The sequence below is a fragment of the Leucopleurus acutus genome (genome assembly GCF_964270905.1).
Source record: "Leucopleurus acutus genome assembly, chromosome: 4".
NCBI classification, from domain to species: domain Eukaryota; kingdom Metazoa; phylum Chordata; class Mammalia; order Artiodactyla; family Delphinidae; genus Leucopleurus; species Leucopleurus acutus.
In genome coordinates, this window is record NC_139146.1 from 148978288 (window position 1) to 148997002 (window position 18715).

Below are 18715 nucleotides of genomic sequence, written 5' to 3' on the forward strand. Positions count from 1 at the left end.
AAGAAGCATTCAGGGAATAGTGGTATAGACAGAGAAACAGAAAGAAAGACAGTTACAAGGGCCTTTGCAGGCTTCAGAAAAAGAAGCAACAGCAAATGGCTGCTTCTTAAGGAAGAGTGTGATTAAGTCACCAGAGCTTCTTGTTGGACCCTAAGCACCATTGCCAACCACTGCATCTGCTGCTCTATTCTGAGGGACATATGAAGTCTTTCTGTGCGGCTGTTATAAGAGCCTATAAGAACTCTTCCCTTGAAGGAGACAAACCCACCTTGAATATGACTGAGCAGTGTAAAGTTCAACGGTAGAACTTGAATTCAAGGATGGCTGAATGTAGAGGTTTAAATGATATCACCAGAAATAGAACTCTATCTCTTTCTCTCCATCTCCCAGCCCTGCTTTCCTTTCTTTTGTCTTCATGTCTCCCTCATGCAAGCTTCTTCCAAGTGGTCCCCACTAGCAGCCTCAGTTTTACATTTTACTAGGCAGGAGACCCCATCTTTCCCAAGAGTTCCAGCCATAGTTTGGGTCTTGCACATATCCGTGAACCGATCACTATGGCCAGGGACAGGTGGTCCTCCTATTGTTCTGTCCTAGGTCACATATGCACCCTGGGTCAAGGTCAGCTCTACCTAATCACATGGACTGAGGTGTGGTTCCTCAGTGGATACTCCTCAGTGGAAGTTTAGAAGACAGAAACAGCTGCTCTCTTCCATAAATGGGTCCCTGTGTGTCCTTCCCTCCCTGCATCTTTCAAACAAGTTCACAGTAGCTGATGTCAACTCAGTATATTTCTGTGTGTGTGTGTGTGTGTGTGTGTGTGTGTGTGTGTGTTCTTCTCCTCATACCCTAAAAGTTCCTGGGAAAAATAATCACTTGAAAAAATGGTCCTGTGTGAAATAGATTTTTTACGTGTGTGACATGTAATTTTTAACTGGAAGGTGACGGTTATCCTTAAGAGCATATGGCAAAAATGGCCAAGTACAAACCAAACACTGCCCCACTGTGGAGCCATGACCATGGTGTCAGCACAACCACAGTTTTCAGAGCCTAAAGTAATTCAGGACTCCTCCTCTGTCTTAAAGTTAGCTGGATGTCTTTTGTTGTAAAAGGATCATTCCATCTTCTCTGACTTTAATTGAATAGAGTAATAAACTTTAAAATGCCTGGCACAACAACTGAAGCAGAGTCAGTCCTTTTAAAAATTTAGCCGGCCTGAAATTCTACAAATGTTAACAATCAATAGGCAATGTGCCAAGTTTGACAACAGAAAATAATATAATACAAAGACTCGTCCTCATGGGACTCAAAGTTTATTCAAGGAGAAGAACAAATAAAAACACAAATTCTGGTGCAGTGCTTTAACCAGAGCAAAGACTGATACCCGGTGCAGACGTATCACACAGGAAGAAGTAATTAAATTTGGAACTCGGTGGTCTGGGCAAGGGTTCCTGGAGGAGGGGATAGCTAAACTAGATTTTCCAGAGGAACAGGAATTTGATAAGTGTCTCTAAGGAAAGGGCGTTTCGGGAGGTGGGTAAGGGGCGGGTAAAAATCAAAACAAAGTCATGGGCTGTGGGAAAATATACTCGTGTGCTTTACAAACTCCTGGGGCAGGAATGGAAAATGTGAGCTCGGGGAGCAGCAGAGACACTGGTGTGACAAGCAGTGATCTGCATGTCTTTTATCCAATCAACTGAACAAGCCTGTCTTAAGACTATTGCAGATGGTGAGAATCTAAACCTTTGACAATAGGGCACTGATTAAATATACAGTAGAATACTAAATATGACTAAAAATGATGCTGCAGAGGCCATTTAGTATTAGAGGAGGGGAGGGAAGGAGGGGTAGGGGGGAAAGAAGGAAAAAGAAAGAAGGAAAGAAAGAAGGAAAGAAAGAAAAAGAAAGGAAGGAAGAAAGGATGGAAGGAAGAAAGAAAGGAAAAGAAGAACAAGAAAGGGGGGGAGGGAGTAGGGGCGGGAGAGAGAGAGAGAGAGAGAGAGAGAGGGTGAAGGGAGGAAAGTAGGTAAGAGCCTGACTTATATGACTGGCCCTCATTTTCCAGAAATCCAAAGGCAGTTAGGTGACATCAAAATGGACCTTACCGTGAGTCTTCAGTATTTCTATACTGATTCTGTGTGAAAGACACTACTAAGGGCTGATCCTAGAGCCTCCGTTCCTTCTCTCTTAATAACAGAACTTGGTTATGATTGGGGCGCCAGGACAACTAGCCTGGAACAATCAAAGCAAGGCTGTTCCTCCCGGCTAGGGGCTCACTTTCACAGCCTCCTTGGGTGATTTGGTGACTGAATTCTGGCCAATGACTTGGGAATAAGAGAATGGGTTCTGGAAAATATTTTTTTCTTCCATAAAAAGAAGAGGTTCCCTTTTCCACTGGAATTCTTTTCTTCCTATTATATAGGAGGGGGAAAATCCTTTTTCCTCTGTCCTCTTAGGGTCTCTAATTGGGGCCCTGAGAATTAGACAGTCAAAATACAGATTAACAGGAGAAAAAGAAACAGAGTTTATTAATATGTATGTACATCAGGCACAGATGCAGAAGAAACTCAGTGATGCGTAACTCAAAGGGGTGGTTAGAACTTGGGCTTATATAGCATCTTCACAAAACCAGTAAATTTGTATAGAGATAATAAGACAAAGGAAAAAGGGGTTTAGGCTTTTAGGGGCAGCAAACTGTGGGAAGGCAAATATATAGGGGGAAACCTAATTAAAGATGAGTTATTTTAATAAGATTTGTTTGCAGACTTATCTCGGTGCCAGCTTTCTGTTTTCTTCATGACCTTAAAACTTCCCCGGGAGAGGGGATTTATGGTAATCCTCACTTCTCAGAAGTTTCTGGTTTTAGTCAGATAAGGGAAACTCCAAGAAGGCTCCTATCTGCATCTGTTGGTCCTCGTTTTCCTCCAGCTCAAAATAATCCCTATGCCAAAGTGGCATATTTTCCAGTAGCATATTTGAATCCCCTACACTGTCTTGAACGTGGTCTGTAAGGATATGATGTTTAAAGCAGTGGCAGCCATTTTGTAACCATGCAGTGATAAAATCTACTTAGAGTCCAGTACTGGGCAGAATGCATGGATATTAAAAAAAATAATAAATAAAGAAGTTATAGTCCCTGAGCCCAAAAAGTGTAATACAAAGTGTCAAGACACACATATGAATTAACCAGAGAACAATTACAAAACAACTTACAGTATTACTCAGTGCCAACTAATGCAGGAGCGATGACAGCCCTCCAGAATCTACCACTGCTAACATCGCGCCAATGCCTCTTGCCAATCCAGCTAAACTGATGAAGGTTTTAGGAAAGATGTGACATTTAGAGAAGATTCTCATCGCAAATTCTCATCTTTTTCAAATACAGTGCTGCCCCTGTCTGAACAGCCCTGAGAGCTTTCACTCAGAAAGGAAAGAGACTATCAAAAAGGCATTTGGCGGGATACGGGGCTTCAGTCTTCGTAAAGGAACTGAACAGCTGTGGAACATAAAGTTTATTTAAACATCTGGGATTTGATTCCCGATGTATAAATTGGGGGTCATGACTCACTCCACTTACTGAGCCCTCACTAAATGGTGCGTACTGTTTTAGGTGACAGGGATTTAGCAGAGAACAAAAGACACAAAGTCCCTGCCCTCATAGACAGCAGACATACAATAAACAAATAAACGCAGAATGCAGTAGGAAGTCTGATGGAAAAACATAAAGCGGGGTAAAGGGGATAGGAAGAATGACAGGTAAGTGGGGAGGGAGCTGCGATTCTATATAGAGCGGTTGAGAACACCTCTTTGATAAGAAGCTTGCACTTCCTTCCCCATGCGATGTGAGGGGTGTATGTGTTCGTGTGAACATGTTGGCCTGCTTCTCTGGGGGCAGAGGGAGGGAACTCAAATAACTGAAAATATGTAAAAAGCACTTGGTAAATTACGCGGCACTATGTGAACATGAGGTATTATGATTCTTGTTATTATTTCAGGTTAAGTCTAAACTCTGTAACTGGACATTGAAGATCCTTCACAACACACCTTTCTAACCTACCTTTCCAGTTTTATTTCCACTGCCCTGTATAAACCTAACTTCCAAATAAAATTTTCACTTTACCTAATTCACTTGGCAATTAACCATGTACCATCTCACGTTGCTTCTCCTATTTCTTCTGTTTAAATCCTTTATTATTTTCATTTTCCACAAATTCTGTGCTCCTAATGAAATGTTAAACTTGTGCACGTCAGAGTCTTCCTATAAATTCCTTGAGGCATTCAATAATACGATTTGGCTTTGTTTCATACACTGGTTTAATGTTTATCATCACTCCGATAATTATTACCCTTTGGAATTTAGTGTTATACTCAATTTTGTATGAGTTTTGAATTGCCTTATTCATCATAGAACAATGTACCTTTGAGAAGCAGAATTTTTTTAAAAAATTCTGTATTGCTAAAGTGAGCCTATAACTGTGGTTAGGACTTCCCCCAAGGATTACCTCAGTGCCATTCAGACCAATAAGTATCTCCTAATCTTATGTGTCCAATTCATGACCACAATCCCAGGCATCCTCATGGCTTTTTCATGGCCTCGGGGTATTTCCTGCCAGTATACATTTGTTATTGTCTCTTGAATGACTTTCGAGTGACTATTTCCATTGAAAGAACTTCCTAGCAGTCTGAGAAATCAAGCAGAAGAGAAGGATGAGTAAATACAGTAGAAACTATAGGATAAGCACTAAGTGACGTTTGGGTAGATATAATGACCCTCACAAGGTATCTACATCCTAATCCCTGGAACCTATGTATGTGTTACCTTGCATCGCAAAAGAGCCTTTGCAGATGTGAATAAATGAAGGATTTTGAGCTGGGGATATTATTCTGGGTTATCTGGGTTGAACCAACATAATCACAAGAGTCTTTATAAGAGGGATGCAGGGGGCTTCCCTGGTGGCGCAGTGGTTGAGAGTCTGCCTGCCGATGCAGGGGACACGGGTTCGTGCCCCGGTCCGGGAGGATCCCACATGCCGCGGAGCGGCTGGGCCCGTGAGCCATGGCTGCTGGGCCTGCGTGTCCGGAGCCTGTGCTCTGCAGCAGGAGAGGCCACAGCGGTGAGAGGCCCGCGTACCACAAAAAAAAAAAAAAAAAAAAGGGATAGAGGAGGCTCAGAGTCAGAGTAGAGGATAGAAACAGAAGTCTGAGTGATGTGGTCACAAGCCAAGGAATGCAGGCTGCCTCTAGAGGCTGGGAAAGAAGACGAAGGAACAGATTCTCCCCTCAGAGCCTTCAGAAGGAATGCATAGCCCTAATGACCCTTTGATTTTAGCCCTGTAAAACCTATTTTCAGGCTTTGGACCTCAAAAACTATAAAATAATAAATTTTTGTTGTATTAAGCCACTAAATTTGTGGTAATTTGTTACAGCAGCAGTAGGAAACTAATACAGTGGTATAATAAAAAAAAAGTCCTGAGCTAGGGATCTGTCACTATCTAGTCCCCACCACATGTTTATTAATTGTGTAATATCAGGAAAATCACTCTACCTCAGCTTCCTTTCCTGTAAAGTAAAATTATACCTGCCTTACAGCATCGTTATGAAGACAGATAAAATTATTCATGTGAGCACCGTGCAAAGTGTTTTGTGTTATACAAATGTTAGGTGTAAAACTTTGACTTAATGTTTTCTAAACAAGGGAGAAGACTGGAATGAAGACGTCCATCCTTGAATGGTACATCGTAACCACCCTCAGTAACTGACGTGTTATTTTAGCAGTGGTAGAAGTGGCCACCTGGTCCCCTGGTCACAAACTTCTCTCCCTTAACAAAGTTGAACATGGCTAATGGACTGCAACATTCTTTGCCCAAAAGCCAAGACACAGCCTTAGAATCCTTCTTAACCCACCTTTAGGAAGTTGCTGTCAATCACCTAGAGCTGCTGTGAAAGAAGAAACTTATTAAAATCCCTGACCTAGTGGTTTAGAAAGTTTGTCCCTTGGCCAGCATCACGGGCACCCCCTGTGCGCTTGTTAGTAATGCAGATCCCCAGGCCCACTCTGGGCATACCGAATCGGAATTACATTTTAATAAGATCCCCAGGTGATTCCCATGGGAGAGAGGATATATTTTGCAGCGTTTTGAATCCCAACTGTGCAGGTCACTACTGTGTGACCTCAAGCAAAGTGTCTGAATCATCAAAGCCTCAGTTTTCTCATCAATAAGGTGGAGAATAATACCCACCTCACTGGGTCGTTATGAGAATTACAGAGGTTGCATATAAGGCGTTTCGCACAGTGCCTGCCAACAAATACTGAGTGAATATGATTTCTTTTCATTGACTCATTTGCACCATCTACAGCTGCTAACCATACTACACATCCATTCAGTGTTGCTGGAGCCGTTTTGAGTGGACACTTTCCAAAGCCATCCACGCCCAGGAGAGCGCAGTGGGGCGGGGGGACAGGAACACTAGCAACAATGCCATCTCCAAACACGCAGGTACCGTACGTGTTGCAACACACAGGAAACGTTGGGTGGTCTCCCTGCTTTCAGATCTCCCCGGCCCGTGGCTTTAGGAGAAACCGTCTGCTGGAGTCTAGACACAGCATGGAGTCTGGTGACCTGCGGGAGGGAGCAACAGCCAGAATCCCTGCCCTCTACCTTAATCCTTTTCTTAACTTTCCATCTGCTGCCGGTCGGCCTGCAGGGGCTCCGCAGCCCGCCAGCCCGTGCCCGACTGCCCCCCGGCCCGCCGTAGCAGCCGCCTCAAGCCCCTCCCCAGGGACGAGCGGGCTGGGCGGGGGCGCGGCGGGGGCGGAGCTCGGCGGCCTGCTGCCGCCCCCGCCCCCCTCCCCGCCCCTTCCTCGGAGTCTCCGGCGGAGCAGCACTGCGGCCGAGGACAGATGGCCGCAGCCCGGGCCTGACGGATGAGCAGTCGGGCACGTGAACTCCCACCTCCAGTTTGGCTCAGTGCCCGGCGGCGGCGGCGGCCCAGCGGTGCCCCCCGCCGTCTCCGCCCGGCTCCTGCGCGCCGCCTCTGCTCTTTGCGTAGTAATTTCAGTTCCTGCTAGCACCCAGCTCGCTCCCGGAACGCGTCTGAAGAGGACCGCCGCTGCCGAGCCCGCCCGAGCCATCGGTGTGGCGCCGGGAGCCGCTGCTCGGGATATGCGACGGGAGGCCGCCGGCGCAGCGCAGGCAGTGGCCCCGCCGCGCCGGGGAGAGCCGGGCGACAGCAGGTAGGCGACCGGCGGCCGCGGAAGGGGCCGCGGAAGGAGCCGCGCCCCCCGAGCCACCTCTGCCCGGCGTCCTGCCCTAGGGGAGCGGAGCTTTGCGGTGTGCTCAGTACCGATGGGAGGCGGATTCGGTCCCACATTTTGCCAGGTGGTCCTTTTTGCCTGTTGCTCTCGTCCCCATCCCAGCCTGAGCTCCAGGAGGGGCCGTCTTTCTCGCAGGTGATGAATTTCTCGGCAAGGTCATTGCTCCCTTAGGCTCTGGCTTTGAAGGTAAAAGAGAGAAGACGCCTGCTGTCCTTGTTCTTGAGAGAAGTATTTATAATCAATCAGGTCTGCACACTGTGAATATCCAGATAGGAGTGTGTGTGTGTGTGTGTGTGTGTGTGTGTGTGTGTGCGCGCGCGCGCGCGTGTTTGGCAATACTACACAGGCATTTTTCTCATTTTCCTACGCTTATTCCCTTTAAGGGAAACATACTATCGTTATATATAATATACATGCGTTTGTGTGCATGTGTATCCACGCATTTACACATATACAGTTTTTCTTGAGAAAGGCGGAGAGAGAAGGGCGGGCAGAGGTTGATAAAGGGAAATCATTGCAGAGACCCGTTTAGTATCTAGAGGTGAACTTTGGAACCACACTGAATAAGGGTAGAGACTAGAGGTTCTTCGGAGATGGATTTTAGAAAAGAAATCACTGCAGAACTCTGTCAGCCAATACACAGACAGATCCTTATGCCAACCAGGCAGATCTACAAGATACAGGCAAAATTTCAGACGCAACAATGGACAGTGAAGGCGGGTCAGGGTGGCGGGGGTGGGGGTGGGGGAAGAGAGGAATTTAAACACTGGAAAGTGAATTTTGGATGGTGGAAGGCAGCAAAGCCCCAAAGGGTTTCAAGGGCTTTTCGGAGGGGCGTTGGGAGAAATCTCAGCTTGGGGTGTAGGTAGTTCAAGGTTAAGATGATGTGAAGGTCCAGAAAGCAGCACAGGTGGTGGGAAAAAGGCAATGATTTGGAGGAGGGGAGAAACGAAGCTCTGAAAGTCACCAAGAAGCTACCGCCTTTTTTTAAGGTACCCTCTGCTTCCTGTTCAGGCAGTACCTTGGATATGCTCCATGTAAATATTTTTCACAACACATTGGTTAAAGAGCCATTGGACCATGTTTTCATTTTGTTTTTGCAAAGAATCTGGGTCATGGTGGGACTGGAAGAAACTGAAGCGTTTACAGCACCAGCAAGATTTGGAGAGAGAGTTGATTAAGGCTTTAGCTTCATGAAGTATTTTCACATCTCTTGCGTGGGCTTTTGTTTGCTCTTGTTGGTACTGCTTCATATTTTACTTCGATAATGCTCTGAGTGTCCTTGTCCCGAATGGGCCTATTTTCCAGTTATAAACTATTCGTTCTCTTCCATTGTGTTCACCCCTGGCCTGCCCTGAGTAACAACTGTGGGAATAAAGATACATGAGTCACAGCTTAAAGAAGAAAATCTTCTCTGTTGTTATCTGGGAATGGCAGGAATTTATATTAGAGAATATTCTTTTGAAATAGGATCACGAAGAACATTTCTCAAGCTTTTTGGTGCGTTTAGTGGAGGGGATAGGTGGTTGATTCATAAGCGGAAAAAAAAGGTAGTAATTGCCACGGCAAGCCTAGATGTTATATCATCGGAATTTATTTTGGAAACAGTGCAGAGGAACTCCTAGAGATCCCTGTAAAGTGTGTTTTGGTGCGGTGAGCCTTCACCTCATCACTAATTAGACTTTTATGAAAATGATGAGGGCAAAATTGCAAGTGTATAGCTTCCTATTGGAAACAGAGGACTAAGGCAGGATATGAATCAGAAGTGCCTCAACTGGAGGGCAGGGTGGGCTCCAACAAGCAGTTTTAAAATCTGGGTGTTTTTTTAAAAATTAGCCTAAAACAAATACACTTGCCCAATACGCTTAATTATTTGTCCTTTCGACATTTCCTTGGTTGTGCCCTAAATGAACTTGAAAGAATGTATTAGACACAGCTATCCTTCACTGTATGAATTTCCAGTCACAAAAGCTGCAGCCTTCAGGGAAGCATTGAAATATTGATCATAGAATCACAAAATCATGAATAGGGCCCAAAATATACAGAGGCCCAGGAAGAACAAGCAGCTCTAGGTGGTTGAAACACTGTGAGGATATAAAGATGGAAAGATGGCGATGGAGAAGGAAGTGGTTCCACCCTCAAACTGAAGTCCAGAAGAGCTGCTAACTCATCTGGCCAGGAGACCATCTGATCCAGACAAGTTAGGTAAATACATTCATATTGAGGCTCTATGTTGTTCATATTACCCAAGTTTATCTCTTGCAACTATCTAGAAACCATGTTTACCTTAATTTACAATAGCCTGATTAAAAGGGAGATATGTCCTTGAGAAAGTCAGAATTCCCTGTGCCTCAATTTCTTCATCCACAAAATGTCTACCAGCTACTGTGCATATTGTGAAAATAAAAGAGAATGAGGGAATGGAGATTTGAGTATTATAGAAATGCAGGGAATCTTTATGACAGCATTGCTCAGGGCCAAAGAATAGAAAATACTTGTATATTCCAAGCATTTAATTGTCCCAGATGACTCCAAAAGGCAAAAAAAAAAAAAAAAAAAACTACTCAGGAAAAGCCCAAAGGCCACAGATAATTATAAAATTATTTAAAGTGAAGGAAATTATATACAGCAATCCCAGAGTAATCAGTAAGTGCCCTTCTAGAACTGGTCACAACCCGTTGTGAAGTCAGTTTACTGGGTCTGATAGCACTTTTATTTTTGAAAGACAAAATAGAGTAAAACAGAATAGGCGGGTAAATAAGTATTGTTCTTGGAACTTTTAAATAGATATCTATATGTATAAACACATCAGACGATGATAAAACGTATATCTTATTATACATCGTTTCAGAAGGTCCAAAAGCCACTGCTTTAAGTGATGCAAAGAAGAGATGCTTCCAGTTTGCAAGAACCTGAGAGTCAACTAGAGATCTACTACACAAGCATTTATGCCATATTCTGAATAGCAAACTGGTCTTGAGAAAGGCAAGGGATCATAATTTACCAGTAAATTCATGGCAGTAAAGTCAGAAGAGAGGGAGATCCTTGGGGACTGAATTAGTCTAGAAAAAGTTCAAAGTGGAGGTGGAACTTGAGGTAGTTTATGAAAGATGGATGGATCTGGGTGGGCAGTGAGCAAAGGGTGGTGATATAGGAGGAGGAAGTAAAGGAGGAGGTGGGGTAATGTGAGGTTTATTTAAGTCACTTAGAAACGAAAAAAATGATTATTGAGTTGGGAGGGAGAGAATTACAGCAGAATCTCTGTTTAGACTAAAATATGACTCAAAAATCACTTATTTCTATAATTTATTTTCTATCTAAGATTTCTTTTCCTAATCCTGGCACTTTAGGAAAATCTAGCCAGAAGGGCCACAATGTCAGTCATTAATCTCTTATTTCCTGCCATCTTTTTATTTCCCTTGCAATAGTTTAATGGCTAAGGCTTGTTTCAAATGAATTTAATGGTTGAATTACTGAAGTTATGTGATACACCACGTTACAGCTTGATTATTTCCTTTCTCAGAACACAAGTATAGTCATTGGCACAGAGGGTCAAGGGTGATCAAGTGATTGCCATAAACAGAGCAAACCGCTTCTATCGTTTTCAACAAGTCTTCTTTCTTGAGTGCCTTGTAGGCGTAACACCCCGTGCTAGGCACTGGCAGCTCTGTGAAGATGAATCAGACCACTTGGTGCTCAGAATCCCAAAAGGAAGGGCAGAAACTGCCAGATTTTCTCCTTCAGTTGCTCTATGACTTGTCCATCGTTTTAGCTAAATATGTAAATACGTTTACATGCATTTTGAGAAATTAACATTAGAATGTTTTGCTATAGCGAAATAGTTATTTTGAGGAGGTAGAATCAGAGAAAAAAGTCATTACTTGTGTTTCTGAAAACTTTTGGGGGGCTACTCTCAGCTCATGCCGTCCTTCCTAAGCAATAAAACAATCTTATGATACTGATATCCTCTCGAATAAAGCTGTACCTTTAAGCAGGAGAACCACTGCCAGTTAAAACAGAGACTCATGTGCGTCGATTAATTGATTTGAAAGGCAGTCAAATATGGAAATTCACTTTTTTGTAAAGATGTCCTGGACTCCTCTTTCATCTTTCTCCACATCAGAATGTTTAGACTAGTGATAATCTAACTTTTTTGCATGAGTCAAGTGTGGAATAATAAAAACATTTAGAGGCTGCATTTGAATTGAAAAGGCATTCGTTGAATTTCATGGGGGAAGATGTATATACATATATATACAATCTCTTACAATTCAGATTACTGTCTGGAATGCCGGTGAGAAAATTTTTCACAGCCTTTTATCTGGGCATGTTAGAGTTGGCAATACAGTAGCAGCGTTCTAATTTTCCATGTGTGTGATTAGACTGTCAGCTTTACTTTGAAGCTAGCAGTGTAATTGAGGGCCCGAATTATTATTTTCAGTCAGTAATAACTGACCCTTAGCTGGAGGGTTAAATGCTATGACCTGTGGAATCTGAATCCAAATCTGTAGGTAGGGCTTGAAATCTGTATTCTATAATGGTCCCCAAAGGATGTCAATAGCCAGCCTTGGACACCCCTGTTTAGTCCTGCTTTTATATACAAGAAGTAGACAGATTACAGGTTAGTGCCAGACAAGTTAATAAATTGTCCTAAATCACTCTTAGAACGGGGGCAAAACAGTCTAGACCTCGTCTTTCTAATTCTCCACTAACGGGAGGAGGGACAGACCTGAAGTGAGGGTCTGGGGGCTCCTCAGTGGTAGGGGGAGGGAAGTCAAATTTCTCCTGCAGTCCTTCCTCCCAAATTGCGAGTCAATGCAGTGAGCTCTGTCTCAAGGGTCTGATGTGGCAGAAAAATCGTGGGGATCAGCTGTGTGACCTGAGGCCAGGTGCTTTCTTGGCCTTACACACCAGATTCTATTTTAAAATATTAATTCTTGGGTCCTAAACCCAGTGGGTACCCAAGCCATCCCTAGGAAGACTGCTTGAGTCAGTAGTCACAGCCTGTGACACTGGCAGAAGCAAGCAATCCCTGAAAAAAAACTCAAGGCCGGAGAGTAAAAATCCACAAAGTAACAAGTGCCTCTAGGGAGCTCAGGACTGTTGCTAATTCAGTAACAGCTGGACAGAGAGCTCCAGAGCTCCTTAAAAACTCTAATTGCGCCTACTAATTTTCTGGAGGCATAGGAGTTGCAGAGAATCCTTTTTTTTTTTTTTTTTTTTTTTTTGCGGTACACGGGCCTCTCACTGTTGTGGCCTCTCCCGTTGCGGAGCACAGGCTCCGGACGCGCAGGCTCAGCGGCCATGGCTCACGGGTCCAGCCGCTCCGCGGCATGTGGGATCTTCTCAGACCGGGGCACGAACCCGTGTCCCCTGCATCGGCAGGCGGACTCCCAACCACTGCGCCACCAGGGAAGCCCCGAGAATCTTTTTTTTTTTTTTTTTTTTTTTAAAGCCTGAATTGCAAATGGTCCCACAAAGTGAGAGATCTAGTTTAGGGGGGAATACTCAAGATGTTTTATGTGGACAGATTCTTGATTGTTTTTTCAAGATATTGACTTCTAAGTAGACTCAAATTAAACTAACCATATTGTGTCTATGGGAGACTCTTTATAACGTAAAACTTTGGGTAAATGAAATGCTCGAGGGAGTTAAATGTTTGTGTTCAGTATATTTTCTGAGGAATCAGAGAATCTTTCTGTTTCAATTCTTGTTGACAATCTTTCTAAAATCTAACACCCTGTGCCTGTATGTCTGCCTTAATAAGGACAATATGGCAAATACCAGGATTCAGAATTTTGCCTCGCCTCTGGGTGTTTGTTCTGAATTACACCTGTGTAGGACAGGGCTGCCGAATATAATATAGAATTTTTAAACTGCTTTGTTTTTTTTCCACTCAGTTGTGAGTGTGCCTTCTCATGAGACACGTTTAAAAAATTTGTTATTGTTCAAAAATGCAAAAGATATTTGAATCATTGTGGGTTCCACTTTGTTGGACTTTGGTCTTTGCCTTTGCCATTGCCTCACTTTGGAATGCTTATTTCTTCATCTGAAATTAGTTTCTCAATCCCCTCAAAAGATGGTTTAAAGCTCAGTTATTTCAGCAAACTCTCCATGCTTCTTTAGACCTGTTTCTAACTATGGTTTTATACACAGCATGAATTTTAAAAAAAACAAATTATTTATCTGGTTGCACCAGGTCTAAGTTGAGGCAGGCCGGCTCCTCAGCCAGGGCTCCCAGGCTCCCCAGTTGCGGCATGTGAACTCCTAGCTGTGGCATGCGTGTGGGATTTAGTTCCCTGACCAGGGATCGAACCCAGACTCCCTTCATTGGGAGCACAGAGTCTTATCCGCTGCGCCACCAGGGAAGTCCCCGTGGCGTGAATTTTTAATTTATCCTTACTTGTGTTGTTTTCTAAGCATGCCTTTCCTTGAATCCTATACATTATTTCTCCTTGAAATATGCAGGCAAAAATGAAGTGACTAGAATTTTAATGCTAATGAGAATCTTAACCAGAGCTAAGGTTAATAAACAGATGTACATTTCCCCCTGCATCCTTGAATATGTAAAAATTGCTTATGACAAATGGGTGTGGAGGATTGGTTTTGTTTTTCATGTTGAACAAGTTCTGAAAGCAGTCAGAGAGCAAAAAATCTGCCAATGTCAGGGTCAGGGGCTAAGCTCCGACTGAGTGAAAATGGCTATGCCTTCTCCTTTCACATGGGGGATGATTTCTTGTCTACATATGTAGATTCTCAGAGCAAAAGAATGCTTTGCCATGAGCATCTGAGGGATCTGCTGCACTTCACTTAAACTGCCCAGACAGGTTTGAGGATGCATACTACAGATCAGAAATGGAAAACTGGCAGTCTGTGGGCCCAGCAGGAGGATCATGTTCTACTTGGCCTGCAGGTATTTCTTTTTAATTAAGCCAATATTTAAAAATCAGAAGATCTATTATAAAAATGAAACACCAACCCACATTTTCTAAGCTGGAGTTGAACAACCGTATGTGCTACCTCTTTATTACACTTCAGACCCCACTACTCCCTATTGTCTCCCTGACATTGAGACTTCATATAAGTCCCTTGTACTCAACAGCTTCCCTTAATTGTGAGAGCTACCTAGAAGCCGTAGATACTGAGTTCACGAAGCCTGGACTAGATGTTTTCTAAGTACCACTGAGCTCTGCGGTGCTCTGAGTGTACTCATGAAATTGATGGGACTCTACACAGTAGAGAGATCATTGTGCTGAATGTAGTTAACCCCCATAAACTATAGTGAGAGTCTGAACAGTTTTCATCGTCAAAATATGTAGATTCTGTGAAAGGGTAATGAATACAAACTGAGTTGACCTGGTCTGTTAGGAAGAGAATAGTGGAAATTTTTGTTTGCTTGCTTTTTACTCTACCACGTATTGCAAAAAGCAAAACAAACAAACGAAAAGTTTGATCAATTATCTATTCTTTAACTTGACCAATGATTACAGTTTTACATTGGATTGCTTTTTTTTTTTAGATTGAGGTATAGTTGATTTACAATATAGTATTAGTTTCAGGTGTACAGTAAAGTGATTCAGTTCTATATATATGTGTGTGTGTGTATATATCTGTACATATATGTATATATATATTCCTTTTCAGATTCTTTTTGCTTACAGGTTATTGCAAAATATTCAGTATAGTTCCCTGTGCTCTACAGTAGGCCCCTGTTGTTTAGCTTTATATATTTTTAAATGCACCATATCTGTTTTACGTACAACTCTTTCCATAGACACTACACACGCATAGCCTCCTGAAAGCCCAAAGCATATCTCGAGCTTTCGGTAGATGGTACATTCTGTTTGGTAGGCAGGGCAGTTGAGAATAAACTGCCAGGGCTGGTATCGACTCGTATCCCGGTTTGTAGCTGTGGTCTGCACACCTGAGGAAGGGTCACCTGACGATGGTAGCTGGCTGTGCTTCCAGCCCGTGGCTGCCGCTGCCCAGCTCCCTGTGCAGTCTGGCTACTTGATTGTGTGCAACTGCTCTGTCCATGTGGCTGAAAATGAGGTGACGCTGTCAGGGTTGATTTATTCGTGTTGTAAATAAAAACAAATGCCCTTCGGAGACAACAAGATGGAAAACGCAGGCAGATCCCTAAAGTAGAGAAGGCGCTTCCCAGCTCTGACATCTCTCCCACTTTCTCAACTCCCGCTGCCACTCTCCTTCCTCGTGCACACTTCATGCCTGCCACCTCCACATCGTGCCTCCCACTTTACTTCTAAAAGCGTCATCGCACCTAATTATTAAGCCCAAAGTATCAGTGCTTCAGCAGCTTCACTCCAAGAAGACAGTGCTGAGAATAGTATCAGTGGAAGCCAGCGGAGGACACGGTGCTACATCGACTCGTGTTTTCTTGGGACAGAGTGTATTTCCTTCTAGAATAATGTCCAAATCTTTAAGCAGTAGGCATCACCTGAAGTATACTGATAATATATACAGAACCAGAGGTGTTCAAATTCTTTAGGGATAAAGTTATTTCTTTCTTAGTGATTTTCAGTACCTTAAATTTTGTTACACTGAAACTTTTATGCTCTCTTATGAAACTATTCTCCTATTCCCCTGATGGTTGTTTTGATGTTTAAAATTGCAGTGATGGGTTTTTAAAGATCATCCCTCTGGGGTTTGTGGCTTTTGAGTGGTGAGTCCAAGTCTCAGGAAGGGATGATCAAAGTTAATAACCTGAACTGGACTGGGTTGAGGGAACATCAGTACTTCTGCTTGGTAAATCAAATAAAAGCATTCCTCAAACTGGAAGTAGGAATTTATTTAGGAGTTGAAGGATAGAATGTGAGAGAGGGCTGGCAGAAGGCCCTGCTTTAAGGAGGGTGGGTGCTTGGATCATTTAATAAGTCGGTGTTGAGTACTTTATATCTTAGACCCTGTGCTGTGTGCTAGGGATTCAAAGTTGAATAAAACATAATCTGAACTTTCAAAATAATTCCCAGACTACTGGATTAGATAAATGTATTGATAAATGTGGCTCGGCAAAGTTACAGTGGACTCTTCTCCTGGTCAGGATCTCTGGGATTTCCCCAGCAGCCTAACGACCAGGCTCCTTTCTCAGTCCCAACCAAGCAACCCCTGTACCTCCCTCTTCCTTCCTCAGGCCCTAGCAATTCAGCTCAATTTCCGTCCGTCTTCACAGCTTCACCACCTTCTCGCCACACATGGGTTCCTTTTTTCCTAGCCAGGCCAACATGAAAACTAGAAGAAATCTTTCCCACACTGTACTTCCTTCATGCCATCAAAAATAAAAACATAGACACACGTATTTTCAACTTCATCCTGCTAAAAACAACTAAGAAACAGAGGGTCCCAAGAGTGACTAAGATGGGGCAAATACAAGATTAAGAAATCTAAGTTTCTGCTGGTGGCTAGTCTGAATACTATAGGACGTTTCCTCCCCATGAGTATACCAGAAACTCTGTGTAACTTCATCCCCTCTCTTTCTTTTCTATTCAAGAAAACATCTACAAATGCAATTGAGATGAATGAGAGTAACATTATTATAGAAATGAGTATTATCGAGATTGGCATAGCTGACATTAGAGAAAACTGCTCTAAATTATTCTTTTAATAAATCATTTGTTGTCATTGGTACTTTATCATTGTTCATAAACAGTTTGTGATACACTAGTGTATTATTAGATGGTTTAAAGGTCATGGTTTTACACCATTACTTAGACTCTCAGGGATAACCTCCACCCTAGGGGGGATGATCTTGAGTCAGATCATTATTGGGTAATGTACCCATTTCAGGGTACTGAAAATACCTGGCTGTTTTCATAGTTGCTCAGTGAAATGCCCCATGCCCTCGCACTATCTTTTTTTTTTCTAAGGTGGTGCTCATCACTTTACCCTGGTTTTCCTCTCCAGGGTTAGGACCCTGAAAGTTCAAATGGTAATTCATGTCTCTGCAAAGCCCTGGTGAATGACTGCATCTCTGTGTGTTTACCCCTACTTAGAGGAGAACTTCCTAGCCTTGCTGCCCAGAAGGTCGTGGCAGAGGGAGAAGGGGGGAGGGTACCTGGATTACAGAACTAATGATGATGAGTGGGAAAGAACGAAAGACCAGCCAGACACATGAGGGAAGAGGAAGTAAAGCGGGGTAAATGGGTGCAAGAGACCAAAGGACCCACTCAGGCCACTTTGCCGTCTTGGTTCTGGGGCACGAGAGAACGGAATACATGTCTCTTTATCTGTCTGCTTTCCACTGTAAGGAAACTGGACATGGGTAGATTATAGATGTGTATAATTAATGACCTCTGACTCTTTCAAAACTTCATTCTTTAGGCTCCTCTGCCAGTAGCATCTGCTAAACTCATTTCTCATTTAAACAAATCTGGGAGGTTTGTACTATTACTTTCCGCATTTTAGAGAGGAGGAAACAGATTCAGTAACTTGCCCAGAGTCCCTTAGATACTAATTAATAGAGCTGTGTGAGAATCCAGAGTTGTCTACAACTTCAAAGGCACTGGGCTACATACACTGCAATATCTGAACATTATTAACTTTAATACTATGAGTCAAAACATGAGGAATGGGCAGGATTTTACAGACTGCTCTTTCCTATCTCCGATTTCATTTCATGTTGTTTAAAGAGCAAATGTGAAAGCTTCTAGATCAGTGATAAGTCATTCTTTCAGCAAACAGGGGGAGCTCAAGGACAAACATTTTAGGTTGAAACTTTATAAATCTTTGTATAGGTGGTAAACTTGCAAAACAAAACATTTTATCAGAATATCCAGGTGACACATATGTCCTACAAACAACATGTCTGTTTCTTGAAAGAAAAACCAATTTCACACTGTCACGTGCACACACATGTGCACATTCACACATATAACAAGAAAGAAAACCAGGCATGAGTCTGTGTTTAGCTTTCCCAATGGACTTTGGACCTAGAAACTATTTATAGTGCTAGTGTTTCCGTGATTGATGTTTTAATCACAGACATTCATTTACTTATGAAAGTGAGCGATTCCTTATTATAGCTTGCAGCTAAGTGTTCTGGTTGCAAATTGAAGGCTGAACAAAAGGTAATCTAGGTACAGGAGGCCCATTTGAGACAAATTCCTTCTTAAAACTCTATTTCTGACAAACTAATGGTGCTTGACAGGAGGATGGATAGACATATATTTGTCCATTTCAAACATGAAAATCCACTAATTGTTTTCAAGTAGTGACTTCTGCCTTAGTATTTTTAAGTAATAAGTGATTGATTTTTTTTCTAGTTAAAAAGAAAGAAAACAAAAGCCCCCTACAGGCACTAGGCTTGTCACTGGACTCTTGTCATCAATATGGAATGTCTTTACCACTTTGTGTTGTTTCAAAATACAAACTCTGTTCCAGAGGGTA

At 42.9% G+C, this 18715-nt stretch overlaps 1 protein-coding gene across 1 annotated transcript in view; it reads left to right on the forward strand.

Moving 5' to 3' along the window:
- Positions 1–6944: 6944 nt before the first annotated feature.
- GPRIN3 (GPRIN family member 3) overlaps positions 6945–18715 on the forward strand; it is a 65828-nt gene continuing 54057 nt past the window's right edge. The window contains exon 1 of the mRNA XM_082838392.1: positions 6945–7231. The gene's annotated coding sequence lies outside the window, so the exon portion shown is untranslated. The remainder of the gene's footprint in view (positions 7232–18715) is intronic.